This window comes from Triticum aestivum, chromosome 6B (genome assembly GCF_018294505.1).
Source record: "Triticum aestivum cultivar Chinese Spring chromosome 6B, IWGSC CS RefSeq v2.1, whole genome shotgun sequence".
In the NCBI taxonomy this organism is placed as follows: domain Eukaryota; kingdom Viridiplantae; phylum Streptophyta; class Magnoliopsida; order Poales; family Poaceae; genus Triticum; species Triticum aestivum.
The window spans coordinates 552,470,457-552,486,565 of NC_057810.1; positions in this window are offsets into that span (position 1 = coordinate 552,470,457).

The following is a 16,109-nucleotide window of genomic DNA, read 5'->3' on the forward strand; positions in this document are numbered from 1 at the left end:
GAGTTGTGGACAAAGATTCAAGATAAATATGGTGTGTCCAAGTTTTTTGGGGATGATTGTTCTCCCTGCACCTTTGGCCGTGTTGAGTTCTCAACTTCTTCAACTTCACCTACATGTGGTTTGCCACAGGTTAATGGCATGGTGAGTAGTGGTAATCATTGCAATGATTATAGTGGGCTTATTGTTGATAATCCTTCGTCACTTTCTTATTGCAATGCTTCATCTTTGGACTTTAGCACTTCGAGCACTCCAAATGTTTCATGTGCATGTGTTGATAGTCCTTGCATATCATGTAGAAATTGCTTTACTAAATCTCATGATGATATGCTTGCTATGTCTTGTTGCCATGATAAAAATGCATCTATTTACTCAAATTGTTGTGCTAACAATGTAGAGGAAACGCAATACCCCATGGAGAAAGATGTGGTCTTGTATGGTGCTTCAAGGGATCCTACATCATCATCTATTGCATTTTGCCTTCTGGCCAAGGCTTCAAAGGTATCTCCCACTTTGAATCCCAATATATCTTGTGATGATATTGATGATGGCAAGAATGATGATGATGTTGATTATGATGAAGAGAATGATACAATTGCCTCCTTAAAAATTAAGGGGGAAATGATTTTTAAAACTCTTCTTAAGAATAAAATTGCTCGTTCCAACTTCATGGAAATCATGTCTATTGCTATTGAGGGAAAAGAAATATATTGATGAGTTGGAATATCGTCTTGAGGAGCATGAGGTTACCATTGACAAAATGGAAGGTCATGAGCGTGATTCCGCTAATTAGATTGCGGACCTCTCCCAAGCTCTTGAACTTGAACAAACCACCAAGGACTCTCTTGAGGAGACTTTTTCTCTAGAATTATCTAGAGTGAAGGAATCTCATGATAGAGCTCTTGAGGTGGCCAACGTCTTTGAAACTAGAAATGAGAAGCTTAAAGTTGTGCATGCTAAACTCCTTGAGGACTTTGGGCACCTCAAAAATGGCTCAAGGGTCATTAAGAGTGAGATCATCAAACTCATCGAGTCTCAGGCTCAACTTAGAGCTTCATATTCTAAAGAGCTTGCTAGGTTGCCTTCTCCTCTTGCTATTATTGATGATGCTTGTGCTACTAACTATATTTCTAGTGAGGCATCCATTTTGAAGGAGAATGATGAGCTAAGGGCTCATCTTGAATTGCTATCGAGCACTTATAGGAAATTGGAAGAAAGTCATGTAAAGCTCACAAGCTCTCATGATGATCTTCTAGTATCCCATAATGTGCTAGAGATAGCTCATGAGGCTATGATTGTCAAGGTAACATCTAGTGAGTCTCATGTGGATACTAGCACTAATTCAAGTCAAAATGATATCTTGCCATGTGCTAGTCCTCGTAATTCATCTATGCATAACATTGGCACATCTTGTGATGAATTGCTTTCCTTGCCTTATTGCTCTAAAGATGAAGCTTATACTTCCTATAGCACTTGTGTTGATACTAACCATGTAGAGAAAATCAAAGAGCTCAAGGACCAAGTCACTTCTTTGAAGAAAGACTTGGAAAAGTGTCATGAAGGGAAGTCCACACTCAAAAATATCTTGAGTGTGCAAAAATCCCCCAATGACAAAGGTGGACTTGGATTTAACTCCAATAAGAAGAATAAGTCCAAGAGAAACAAGTATAAGGGCCAAGAACAACTCAAGAATTCGGCCAAGACTATTTGCTTCAAGTGCAAAATTGAAGGGCATCATGTTAGATCTTGCCCATTGAAGAAGAAGGCCATCAGTCACAAGCAACAAGGGAAGAGGGCACAAGTCCAATCTCATGCTCAACCTCAAGTTGAAGAAAGGCCACTTCCCAAGAAGACTCAAGTTAATGCTTCTCTTGTTGAGAAATCAAGTGAGAAGAAAATACATAGTAGACGTTGCTACTTATGTCATGAGAAAGGTCACGTCGCTTCTTCATGCACTAGTGGTAACTTATCCAACCCAATTATTATTTATAATATCTATTCTCTTGGGAAGGATAATGTTGGCAATGAGTTTGCCAAGTTTGTTGGTACTCAAAGTGGTGTCAAGAAAAGAACCATTTGGGTTGCCAAGCCTATTGTGACTAACCTCTTAGGACCCAACTTGGTTGGGGACCAACAAGCTCAAACTTGATCAATAGGTGTTGTTGGGTGGCATTGGAGACTTGTCTACATTATGAAGAATTAAGGGGTCTTCATCATTCATATTGTCTCAAGCCAAGTCATTCGAATTATCAAGTTTCTCTCTCATATCCAATGTGCCTCCTTGCGGTAACTTGTACTTAAATTGTTTACATTGAAAGTTACTTGCCCCTTTGCATGTTTTGGTTTTGTACCTTGCATGTGTTTGTATATGTGTGCTTCCAATTTGCTTATCTTGAGTAATCAAGTATGTGTATGTTGGTTTGCACTTCATGTACGTGTGAGTTGTGTGTTGAGCCTTTTCGCATCTTGTTTATGTCTTAATTGGATCTTGTGAGAGATTAATGGAACATCCCATTTTGGCGGAGTGATGTGCTTTGTGCACCTCATGGTCCCACAAATGTGTGTACATGAGGAATACCACCTAGCATGATATTGCAAGCTTATCTAGTCACTATGTGGTATGTCTTCTCATGAAAAATTCAAATTGTAAATAGTCCATTAATTATCTCTTGTTGGATCCACTTATTGCCTCTTCTTAAATTTTCTTTGGTATCACATTATGGGGGAGTAATATACTATGTGTATGTTACAAGCCTAGAAAATGTGTACATTTTAGATAATGTCACCTAGAGTTGATATTCTAAATTATCTTGTTCCTAGGTGACGTGTTATCTCTACAAGTTGCAATTAGCTTGTTCTTGGTGTGAAGATGATATTGGATTTCCTTCTATCTACCACCGGGAATCATTTCCAAATACTTCTTGTCTTGTGACAATTGGTACTCACTTATGTGTGGTCGAAATTATTGATCATCTTCATTGGATTTTGTTTTAATTTGCCTTATATCTTGCCAAGATTGTGTCAACTCCCATTGCCTTCCGTGCCACTTGAGGATCTTGTTGTTTTGTTGATCTTGTCTAGTGTTTTCTTGATATAGTGAAAGTGGTGGTCCCACCCTATGCATTTTGTATTCAAATGTAAATTCTCTATAATGCACAACTGGTGGGGGAGCTATCCTATTTTCTATAAAACACTCATCATGTGATCCATATTAAGTGTGTGTTGGTGGATGACAAGCCGTTTCTTTTTGGTACTTTGTGCCATCATGAAACTTTGTAGAGAGCTTGGTTTGAATGGAACCATCCTCTCTTTTGGGAGTTTGATATCGTTTTATGTGTTTCATTGGATATCTCATTCCTTGATGTATCTTGTAATGATATCTTCCAAGTGATGATTTCTCCATTTTCTAACCTATTTTCACTTGGTATTTATTTTCATTTGGTATTGTTTCTTGAAAGTTTTGAGCATGCATATTTACTTCATGTATTTTATTTTGCATGCCTTCTTTCTTTGACCCAATATATAAGTGAAACTCCACCAAGTCTCAATTTGGATGAGATGTGCATGAAATTTATCTTCTTATATATCTATGCACATATGTATGTGGAGTTTGTCCTATGTATTGGTGTTTCTAATTCTTTGGTCCCAATGAGGTTGGGTACCATTTTGTTTGTGTTGTTTTTGTTCTAGGAACAATTGGAGATGCATTGGATGCTCGGCTCACTCACAAGGAAGTGTTGTCACCACGTGCTTATTGGAGTCAAGCTAGGATGATCAATGAACTACTATATACCTTCAATTGGTATCTACTACATCCTTCCAATGTTAACTCGGTAGCAAGTATCTTCATATGCTTCATGCACACATTTCTTGCATCAAACTTGTGTAGGTTGTATCATGGCATGTTATTCATTCTTTCTTGTGATACTTGTTTCCTTTCTCAAAGCATCCCAACAATGATATCTTGTTGCTAGTTGCGACGCTTTCATGTTCGTGTGGTTGGAATTCACTTATATACAATAAGACCATATCTAGCCATGTGATATGCTCTCAGGCAAATTTCTTATTAGTATATGTATGACTTCCTTGTGGATATCTTGTTCTTTCCTTTTTGTAACTATTTCGTGTGTACATCCTTCTCTGTGGATTGATATCATCAGGATTTTCATCTACCTAGAATCTTATACACTTGAGAGGAGTTACATCTGTAGTTGATATGCTTATTCTTTCACATCCACCTTTCCTTGGTGGTTATGTGAAAGGATTTATCTTGAGTGCGGATCTTATATCGTTGCATCTTGATGCACTCTATTGTGGTGTAGATATTTTTTATCTTGCTTGTCTTGATGAGGCATTTGCCATTTCGATTGGTATCCCTCCTCTTGACAAAGCTATAATTTTATTTCTTCACCATGGGTTGTCACAAGGGTTGGTTATTCATTTTTCATATTTATTGTGCTTGTGAACCCATTTTCTTGGTGTGTGTGTGGGAAGGACATCTCATGCACCTTGTATCTCCACTATTCAAGACTATGTTTATGCTTAATGCTCACCCTTACATTAGTCTTCTCAAGTGCTTTGCCATGATCCACACACATCATTTTGGTTGAGCCTACTCTTAATTTACCTCTTTTATATGTTGCTCAACCATTTATTTGTTGCAAATGCTAGGCTTTGTTTTCTACATGCTCACTTTCACTTGTTGTGAGTTTCTATTGATTTTCGGGGAGTGATGATCCTATTTTGTGCACTTGGTATCCTAATGCGAATATTCTAAGGAGTTCACAAATTATGGAGAGCTTCAGTGGTGTCTTTAGAACACCCCGTTGCTCTCTTGCACTTGTCGTGAGGTTCTATTGAACTTGGGGGATTAAAGGTCCTATTTTGTGCCTGTTGTATCCAATTACAAAACTAAATTGTGCACAAATCATGGGGAGCTTCTCTAGTTTCTCTAGAACACTCCTTTACTCATATCATTATATCTTTTATTCATGTGGCACATAGGATCATTGATCTAGTTGATTCAATTGGTATCTTTTGATAGCTTGCTTCAATTGGTACCTTTTGATTGCTTGATTGCTTGTTTCTCTCTTTGTTATGTCTTTGTGGCATATCATTCTTTTGCAATCTTTGGGCCTCAATATAGTTTGCCTTCCTCCAAGTATTTGCCTTTGGATTTGTGTATTGCATTCCACTCTCTTGTTGAGAAATACACAATTTATAGAGGACCACAATTTACATTGGCCTTCTAAACTTTTCGCCCATTTTGGCAATCGATGCCAATGGGGAGAAGTTTCAGAGAGTTCTGTGGAGAAGTTTCAAGAGTTATTTCTTCTTACTTTGGTTCTGTTCCTAAACATTTGCATCTCAAATGCATGCATTATTGGTTGTTGCATTGCATGGTGATGCATAATTCCGTATATAAACTCTTTTGAAAGTGATTGTCATCAATTACCAAAATGGGGGAGATTGAAAGGACATGTGGTGCCCCCATGTGTGGTTTTGGTAATTGATGACATTCTCTATGGACTAATGGTTGCATTGAGTTATATTTGAAGGATTTGTCCATAGGCATTTCTTGAAGTCCATGTGTTAGTTTGAAGGAGTTTATGAGTTGACCAAGGTGCTATTAAGGAATTATCCAAAGATTGGTCATGTGAGTATTGAGCTTATTTCTAGCATGTCTTGAAGAAGAAGAGAAGATTGTGTGAACATTCATGTGTATCTTCAAGACATCATCTTTATGAAGAGAGAAGATTTCACACAAAACGTAGAAGATACACTGAGTGGGATCAAGTGATCTCAGGGTTTGGTAAGAATTGTCCACTGCACTTTGTGTACTAACCCATGGTCTTTGTGAGAGTTCTATGTGTGGTTTGGTTTGCTTCCATGGTGTTGCGTCGATAGGAAGATCACATACAACCCATGGATGATGACATCAAAGCAAGTTTGTGTTGTCCAAGTTCAAGTGGAGCATCATGAAGAAATCATGCTTGTAGCTTGTTGTCCATTGTGGTGACAATGGACTTGTGAAGGTGTGCTGAAGAGTGACTCACCCATAGTAGAGTATGGGGGAGAAACCAACTAGCCTTCATCGAGCCAACGCAATCACGAAAGGTGGTCCAACTTGAGGGAGTCAAGATCGTCATCATCTAGCTCAAGTGGACTTTGTGCAAGGAAAAGGTTTGGCCTTGGTAGTTTCTCTATTTTACCGGTCCCATGGTGGTAGTTTGGAGACCGGGTTATAGGATCGATTGTCGTACTATCAAGGGGGGCTCTCAAGTGAGTAGATTGATCGTATCATTCGTAGAGAGCTCAAACCATTGCATGCTTGCCTCATCTTTCTTGGTTCCTATTTAGTGTTCTCCTTGTGAGATTTGGAGCTTATGGTCACCTTCTTGACAAGCTCGAGTTCATTGAAAACGGAGTTCACATGTTTCTTCTATTGCGTTTTCAGTGTTGGAGGTTTTACTGGTCTTATTCGAGGAAGGGTTCTCACCACTTTCTTATGAGCCTTTTCTAATTTACCTCTTATTGTTATTTCTATAAATATTGTGTTAGCCCTTGTCGCTAGCTTTCCAAAATCTTGGTTTCACTGAATTCGGAGTCCGTTTGCAGAAGTTGTGTCATTTTTGGTGTCCTTAAAAAGGATGCAGCGGTACTACCGCTCATGGGAGCAGTACTAACGCTTGGAGGGGATCTAATCTTTTACTACCGCTCTTGGGAGCGGTACTACCACTTGAAGAGGATGTAATTTTTTTTTACTACCGCTCCAGAGCAGTTCTACCGTGGCTACTTCTGTGGCTACTTCCGCTCTGGACCAAAAACTCGTCTTTAAGTCCAGCGGTGGTAGGCATGGATATATTTTTTTAGTACCACTCGCAAGCAATAGTACCGCTCCCCTTAGCGGTAGTACCGCTACCCCTAGCAGTAGTACCGGGAGGACGAGTGGTAGTACCACTTCGGCAGTTCTACCAGCCTTTTGCCTCATCGTTGTTGTTTCTCAAAGGGCTTCCACCGCTCTAGCGGTAGTACCGCTCCCATGAGCAGTAGTACCGCTCTATGCGGACTGTGAGCATAATGGTTGGATTGTTCCCCACCTATAAAAGGGGGTATTCTACCTCAATGAACCTTATCCTTTGAGCTTGTGTTCTTCCCCCATTGCTGACCTTCTTTGAGCTTGCTATCTCTCAATCCCTCCATGGATTCTTGCTAGTTTGGGGGGGAGAGAGGAGATATAGATCCACATTTCCACCAATCACTTTCTCCTCTATGTGAGGGGAACCCCTTGGATCTAGATCTTGGAGTTCTTGATATTCTCCTTCTTGTTCTTCCTCTCATTTTCTTCCCTAGCATTAGTTGCTTTGGTGGGATTTGGGAGAGAAGTACTTGGGCACTCTGTGTGCCCTTGCCATTGCATTTGGTGCATCGGTTTGAGTTCTTCACGGTGATACGTGGAAGTTACAAGTTGAGAAGCTTATTACTCTTGGGTCCTTTGTACCATTAAGCTTGTTCCTCTTGGGTGCTTGGGCGCCCTAGATGGTTGGTGGTGTTCAGAGCTCAATCATTGTGGTGTAAAGCTCCGGGCAAGCGTCGGGGTCTCCAATTAGGTTGTGGAGATCGCCCCGAGAAATTTGACGGGTACCGGTGACCGCCACCAAGGGTTGCCAAAGTGTACGAGTTCGGTGACCGTCCCCAAGGATTGCCATTTGTACAGGTTCGGTGACCGCCCTAAAGGGTCCCTTAGTGGAATCACGACATCTTGCATCATGCGAGGGCGTGAGGAGATTACGGTGGCCCTAGTGGCTTCTTGAGGAGCATTGTGCCTCCACACCTCTCCAAACGGAGATTAGCATCTGCAAGGGTGTGAACTTCGGGATACATCATCGTCTCCGCATGCCTTGGTTATTGAGGGAATCCTGGACTAAGGGGTCCTCGGGCATCAGGGCTATGTGATATGCGCCGGATTAATGGGTCGTGAAGATACGAAATCAAAGACCTTCCCTCGTGTCTGGATGGGACTCTCCTTTGCGTGGATGGCAAGCTTGGCGTTCGGATCATGCATCTTCCTTTCTATGTAAATCGACTATGTACAACCCTAGATCCCTCCAGTGTCTATATAAACTGGAGGTTTTAGTTTGTAGGGGCAATCACAATCATATAGGTTAGACATCTCGGCTTTTGCATTACGATCTCGAGGTAGATCAACTCTTGTAATCCCTATACTCATCAAAGTCAATCAAGCAGGAAGTAGGGTATTACCTCCATTAAGAGGGCCCGAACCTGGGTAAACATCGTGTCCCCTACCTCCTGTTACCTTCGATCCTTAGACGCATAGTTCGGGACCCCCTACCCGAGATCTGCCGGTTATGACACCAACATTGGTGCTTTCATTGAGAGTTCCGCTGTGCCATCGCCAGAAGGCTCGATGGCTCCATTGATCATCTGGAACAACACCGCCTTGAGGGAGACTTTTCTCCCTAGCCAAATCTTTGTATTTGGCGGCTTCGCACTGCATGCCAACTCGATTGGCCATCTGGAGCAGATCGACAGCTACGCTTCTAGTCATCAGATCAATTTTGGAAATTTGAACTATGTCGCTGATGTTTGAGGAGACTTGATCATCCAAGGGTTCACGGCCCCAATCATCGTTGTGGCCTTAGATCCGAAGCGCAACACCAGGTCCGAAGATGGGAGTTTAAAGCCTGCTGGACTCTCTGCAGCTATAGAGCGTAGCACCGGAGAATCGGAGGGGACTGCATCACCGGCAGGCCTGGAGTCATGCCAGGCTCCCTATATCCTCATTAAACCGGAATCGCCTCCAAACACCAACTTCGAACTCTCGAGATCCGCATTATACGAGCTTGGCCAGGGAACTCCCGTCCCTCCCTGCTCCACAGACTCTCGCTTCTACGTCCAAACCTCGTTCTTGAACGAGGCCCTGGACTAAATGCGGTCTCTCGCCATTACAGAAAAATCACTGTCAAACTACACCCAGCACATAGTAGGGGCTGAGAGCGGGGAATTTTACATCCCACCCACCACCCACTTCATAGCCACTGTCGAGGATTTAACCGACACACTCGACTACGATTCCGAAGACATCGATGGTATGGACAATGATACCGGAGATGAGTAGAGCCAAAACCCGCCGTTCACAGAATGCTGGACAGCCACTTCCTCGTATGACATATACATGGTGGACACACCCAAGGAGGATGACGGCAACGATGGGAAGAATCTAGAGGATGAGCCCGCTGAAGCGCCTCCGAAGCATCAACGTGAGCGGCACCGATCAAAATTGCGTCGCGGAAAAGACAGCAATACCGGCACCGGAGACAATAATACCCTGGAGAACACCGAAGACCAAGACGCCCCTGTCGAGCCAACATCTGAACAGGATGATTGGGAAGAGGGGTAAGTCAACCCCGACGATCCTATCGGGAACGAGGGCTCAGAGCATAGTAACTACCTCCAGATCTCCGAAGAGGATGAGAGCCTTGGCGAAGAAGACTTCATCGTACCAGAGGAACCCCTCGAACAAGAGTGCTTTAAGCACCGGCTAATAGCCACAGCAAGAAGCCTGAAAAGGAAGCGACAGCAACTTCAAGCCGATCAAGATTTACTCAACGATAGATGGACTAAAGTCCTGGAAACCGAGGAATACAGCCTCGAGCGCCCAAGTAAGAGTTACCAAAAGCGCAGGCTGCTCTCCCAATTCGATGATGAGGTCCCAGAGCCTATACCGACAACGTGTAACACTGATGACGGGCCTGACCAACCACCTCATGGCTGGGACAGAGCTACAACCCAAGTCGAACACCAGCCTGCACCACCTCGCCCTAGAGGCAGAGAAACAATGGCTACAGGGTACATGCACAACCTACGATAGGACCTGGACAATAGAGCCGGTCATATGATGACCCACAACTGTAGGGGATCTATCGTAGTCCTTTTGATAAGTAAGAGTGTCGGTGTACAAAAGTAGGGGCTCTACTTTGCACCCCTTTACCTGTACACGGGCAGTCAGAGCCACGCCCACACCCACACTAAGCAGGGCAAGGGAGGGAAGCCGAAGCCTCGAGACAATCAAGCGACGCCAAGACAGAAACACGAAGAGCAAGGGGCGAGGTGGACTCCCCCAGCAAGAGCCTTGCTGGGGCAACCCGCCCAACATCAACAAAGCGTGCCACCCTTGAGCCCAAGGTTTCCAGCGCCATCAACCACATTGGAACCAAGGCTCGGGAGGCACCTCCATAGTGGCATGCGGATCTTTCTGAAGATCATTAACACACAATATCAGATGAGGACCAGAAGACGAGACCTCCAGCAACATCCTTGCAAGGGACGACCGTAGTGCCACGGCAAGACCCTTGCTGGGCCCCCCCGGCAAGACCCTTGCCAAGGACATCAGCGAGGCCACAGCCAGGCCCGCATGGGTCAAGACCCTACCGCCTTTCCCATACGGCTACCAGCCCAGCCAGTCAGGCGGGCACCTGTGTGGCAACGTGCGGTCCTGAGGCTAAATCAGCAAGCACCTGCGTGGTCGCATGCAGATCTTCATGAAGACGCTGCCACCACACCTCCTCAGTAGCCAGCCAGCCTACATGGCACTGCCCGTCTCGCTGGCCTGGACGCGCGTCAAAGTAGGGTGAGGCGGTGATAAAGCAAGGGGACACCTCATGGGCGCATTTAATGTGTCTTGTCCCATAATGACAAGAGATAAACATAGCTATTATACCCTTTACACCTCCTATGTACCACTGTGGCGCCTCCTTCGACTATAAAAGGAGGCCCGAGGCTTACTGGAGGGGGGTTCGGCTCTTTGGGCAAGTCACGCTCAATAGCTAGTTCAAGAACACTGATATAGACACCAAAGCAGGACTAGGGTATTACGCGTCTCCGCGGCCCGAACCTGGATAAACGGCCTTTGTGGTGGCTCCTAGAACCGCTCTTCTCACTACCCCGTGCCCGCCGACCATAGTATGGATTCCGTTGATCCCATAGGTGTCGTTCTCACTGACATATTTGGTGCGCCAGGTAGGGGGCGCAGTCGTCAGAATCTGGTTTAGCGGCTAGTCTAGTGGCCCTTCGTCGCCATGGCTCCCAAGGAAGAAGGCGATCGAACGGGCGGCATCACTTGCGAATACAGTGAGCGCTCGCACGGCGACAAAAAAGCTAAGTCACACAAAAACTTTGAACAATTCTTTCTGTATAAGGTTATTCTCCCTGGAGATCTCTCCCTCTGTATACGAAACCTGCATGCAATGGGGCCCTTCCACTCTTGGCAACGCCCTCGTTCTGTTTCGAGTCCGCTCAACGGCTCGAGCGGCTGCGTCGAGAACGGCAGGGTGGCCTTCCACTATTGGCAACTCTCTCGTTCTGTCTCGAGTCCGCTCGACAGCTTGACCGGTCGTGCTGAGAATGGCAAGGTGGTTCGCCTGGCCGCATGCACACCCGGTAGGCTATTGGGATCCATCCTCGATGTTCTGCGGCATGGGTTTACGCGCCGGCAAGCCTACCCAATTAATGTAGGGTGAACATACAGAGAAAGATCGAACTGGAAAATAACATGCATCGTTTCAAAAGTACTGCAGGGTTATATTACATCAATTGTTTCTACGGTTCTAACTATAGATATGAATTGTCTTGGTCGTGAAACTGCAGTGGCAACAAGAAACGGGGTGCCTAGTCCCGGCGCTGGCCTTCGATCCTCTCGATCTCGTCGACGCGGCTGATGACGGGCTTGATACGCTCCTTGAGCGGCGCGAGGTCCACGTCCTCCGGCAAGCTCTCCAGTGCAGCGTCAAAGTCGAGGTCGGCGTACTAGTGTGCCAACTTGGTGAGGACCTTGGTCAAGGCATCCCGGCAAAGCTGTCGGGCCTCATTGGGCAGAGAGCTCGCTCTATTAGAGCGAAACTGCTCCAAGGCTCCAAGAACACCCTCGAAGAACAGGGTCAGCCTGGCGTTGGGGCTCACATTTGGCTCTGGGGTGTACCTCACGTTCGACATCCCCATGGCAGCCAGCTTCTCGGTGATCCTGTTGGCGATGTTGACGAGGCGGCTGATCCAAAGGTTCTCACCCTTCCTGAAATCCTCATGTTTGGCGGCATCGTTCTTCCGCAGCTGCCTCTCCGTCTCCAGGCTCTTGGTCAAGGTCTCCTCCTGGGCTTTGGCCCCCAAAAGCATCTTTCAAGACCCTCCAGCTTCAGCTTTAGGTCCTGGATGGAATCATTGGCGCGAGTGAGCAGCTCGGCCTTCTCGAAGACTGCACCCTGCGCCTGCGTCAAGGCGCAGTTGATTGAGTCGTTCTCCTTCGCCAGCTGCTCGGCCCTTGTCTTCAGGCCGTCCCGCTCCGCCTCCAGCTCCTTCACCTTGTTGCCATGGACCAGAGCTTGAGCATCAAGTGCTTCAGCTCCATCTCCTGGGTACGCTGCGGGATGAGCCCCGCGACCTCCTCATCCTCGCCGCGGAGTGTGCTGGCAAGCGCCGCCTCACAAGCGACGAGATCCTCTTCCTGGGAGTTGGCCTAGCGCTGGGACCGGGCGGCCTCGCCTTGGGCGGCCTCTTCCCTCGCTGCCTCCTGGGCCTTTTCGATGTCGGCCTACGTCAAGAGGAGCTCCTGCTGGCGCTCGAGCAGCTGGCCTTGAGCAGCCTTCAGCTCGTCATGGGCCTGGCGGAACCAGGCCTACACCTCGGCGATGCGCTCCCCGAGGTTCCCCTCTGCTTTGCCTGCCGCCGCCTCCCTAGACTTCGCCTTGTCCTTACGAGCGCGGTGGAGCGCCTGGAGCTTCCAGAAGCTGGAGCCCATAGCCCGGAGTAGCTGCTCCTCCTGGGTGCTGCCGCCACCAATGCTCGGTTCATCGACAACCTTGATCCCGGCGGAGTCAAGCACCTCGTCGTCAAACACCTCCCCCTCGGCCGGCGCCCTGGTGCCCGCCGTCCCTGGGAGGTGGACGAACAGGTCGTCACCCACCTTCAGGTACCTACTCGAGCCAGAGGCAGCGGAGGAGGAAGGTTGATCATCGACTACCTCCTCCTCCTCCTCGGCAGCGGCCTTGCCGGGCTCCCCGGCAGGCCCCTTACCGGCCTCCTCGGCGGTGCCCTCGCCGACGTCCTTGGTGGCGGCCTCCTCGGTCCCTCCGGCAGGCCCCTTGGTAGTGTCCTTGGCGGCGGTCTCGGCGGCCTCCTCGGCGGCGACCTTCTCGGCCTCAGCCACGGCGTCCTGAGCGACCTCCGTGATGACGGTGTCAACGTCCTCCTGGTCCGCCGAGGGGGGATCAGGATGCGGGAAGGGAGAATGAGGCAGGACCAAGACCAAGATTCAAATAAGAAAGAACGGTATGCAGGTGGCCTACCCATGTCGGGCTGAGAAGAAGTGGCCCCCTCCTTGCCAACGTCTGTTGCTGGGACAGAGCCACCAGCGCCCAAGTCCACCTCCTCCTCCTCCATGTGCAAGAGCTCATCGCTCGGTGCCCTTGCCGAGGACGCCCCTCGGGGTGGTGTGGTTGATGGGGACAGTATGTTGGAGGTGGCCCTCGGTGACTCCTCCTGCTGCCGTCCTCCTCCTGCAGCCACAGCAAGGTTAGCGCCAAGAAGCCGTACCCCGGCACGCATTGACAAGGAGCAGATGGTGAACTCACGCTGTGGGCCGCCGGGGGCTGTTGTCCAAGCTGACCTCCACCACCAACGTGTGCGAAGCGCCTGCCGGGGGCTGGTCGCCTGCCGACGCCCAGGCCCTCTTCGCCACCCTTTGGGCCAGCGTCTCCCTGTCCCTGCAAAGATAATAATAAATCAAGAAAGTGTTGGGGATCATTGCAGAAATTAAAAAAATTCTACGCATCACCAAGATCAATCTATGGAGAGACTAGCAATGAGAGAGAGGGGAGAGCATCTTCATACCCATGAAGATCGTCATACGAAAGCGTTACAAGAACGTGGATGAAGGAGTCGTACTCATAGCGATTTAGATCGCGGTTGAATCCGATATAAGCGCCGAACAACGGCGCCTCCGTGTTCAACACACGTGCAGCACGGGGACGTATCCTCCTTCTTGATCCAGCAAGGGGGAAGGAGAAGTTGGGGAAGAACTCCGGCAGCACGACGACGTGGTGGTGGTGCTTGCAGTTCTCTGGCAGTGCTTCACCAAGCTCAGCGGAGGAGGAGGGGGGGTTGGAGAGGGGGAGGGCTGTGCCTTGGATGAGGTGCTACTTCCCTTCCTCCTCCCCTCTATTTATAGGGCGAAGGGGGAAGGGGGCCGTCCCCTCTACATGAGATCTAGAGGGGGGCAGCGGCCAAGGGGAGGGTGCTTGCCCCGCAAGCCAAGGGGGGCGCCCCTTTAGGGTTTCCCCCAAACCCTAGGCGCATGGGCCCTAGGGGGGATGGAGCCCGGCCCACTTAGGGGCTGGTTCCCTTCCACATACTGCCCATAGGGCCCTCTGGGGGAGGTGGACCCTCCCGGTGGACCCCCGGAATCCCTTCGGCGGTCCCGGTACAATACCGGCAAACCCCCGAATACTTCCGGTGACCGTATGACGACTTCCCATATATAAATCTTAACCTCCGGACCATTCTGGAACTCCTCGTGACATCCGGGATCTCATCCGGGACTCCGAACAACATACGGTAACCACATACTATGTCCCATAACAACTCTAGTGTCACCAAACCTTAAGTGTGTAGACCCTACGGGCTTGGGAATCATGCAGACATGACCGAGACAGCTCTCCGGCCAATAACCAACAGCGGGGTCTGGATACCCATGTTGGCTCCCACATGTTCCATGATGATCTCATCGGATGAACCACGATGTCGAGGATTCATGCAATCCCATATACAATTCCCTTTGTCAATCGGTACGTTACTTGCCCGAGATTCGAATGTCGTTATCCCAATACCTCGTTCAATCTCGTTACCGGCAAGTCACTTTACTCATTTCGTAATGCATGATCCCGTGACTAACTACTTAGTCACATTGAGCTCATTTTGATGATGCATTACCAAGTGGGCCCAGAGATACCTCTCCGTCATACGGAGTGACAAATCCCAGTCTTGATTCGTGCCAACCAAACAGACACTTTTGGAGATACCTATAATGCACCTTTGTAGCCACCCAGTTACGTTGTGACGTTTGGTACACCCAAAGCATTCTGATGGTATCTGGGAGTTACACAATCTCATGGTCTAAGGAAAGGATACTTGACATTAAAAAGCTTTAGCAAACGAACTACACGATCTTGTGCTATGCTTAGGATTGGGTTTTGTCCATCGCATCATTCTCCTAATGATGTGATCCTGTTATCAATGACATCCAATGTCCATAGTTAGGAAACCATGACCATCTGTTGATCAACGAGCTAGTCAACTAGAGGCTCGCTAGGGACATGTTGTGGTCTATGTATTCACACATGTATTACAGTTTCTGGTCAATACAATTATAGCATGAACAATAGACGATTATCATGAACAAGGAAATATAATAATAACCATTTTATTATTGCCTCTATGGCATATTTCCAATAGTCTCCCACTTGCACTAGAGTCAATAATCTAGTTACATTGTGATGAATTGTACACCCATAGAGTTCTGGTGTTGATCATGTTTTGCTCATGGAAGAGATTTAGTCAATGGATCTGCGATATTCAGATCTGTATGCACTTTAGAAATATCTATGTCTCCATCTTGAACATTTTCACGAATGGAGTTGAAGCGACGCTTGATATGCCTAGTCTTCTTGTGAAACCTGGGCTCCTTGACAAGGGCAATAGCTCCAGTGTTGTCACAGAAGAGAGTCATCGGGCCCGACATATTGGGAATTACTCCTAGGTTGGTAATGAACTCCTTCATCCAAATTGCTTTATGTGCTGCCTCCAAGGTTGCCATGTACTCCGCTTCACATGTAGATCCCGCCACGACGCTTTTCTTGCAACTGCACCAGCTTACTGCCCCACCATTCAAAATATACACGTATCCGGTTTGTGACTTGGAGTCATCCAGATCTGTGTGAAGCTAGCATCAATGTAACCCTTTATGACGAGCTCTTCGTCACCTCCATAAACGAGAAACATATCCTTAGTCTTTTTCAGGTACGTTAGGATATTCTTGACCGCTG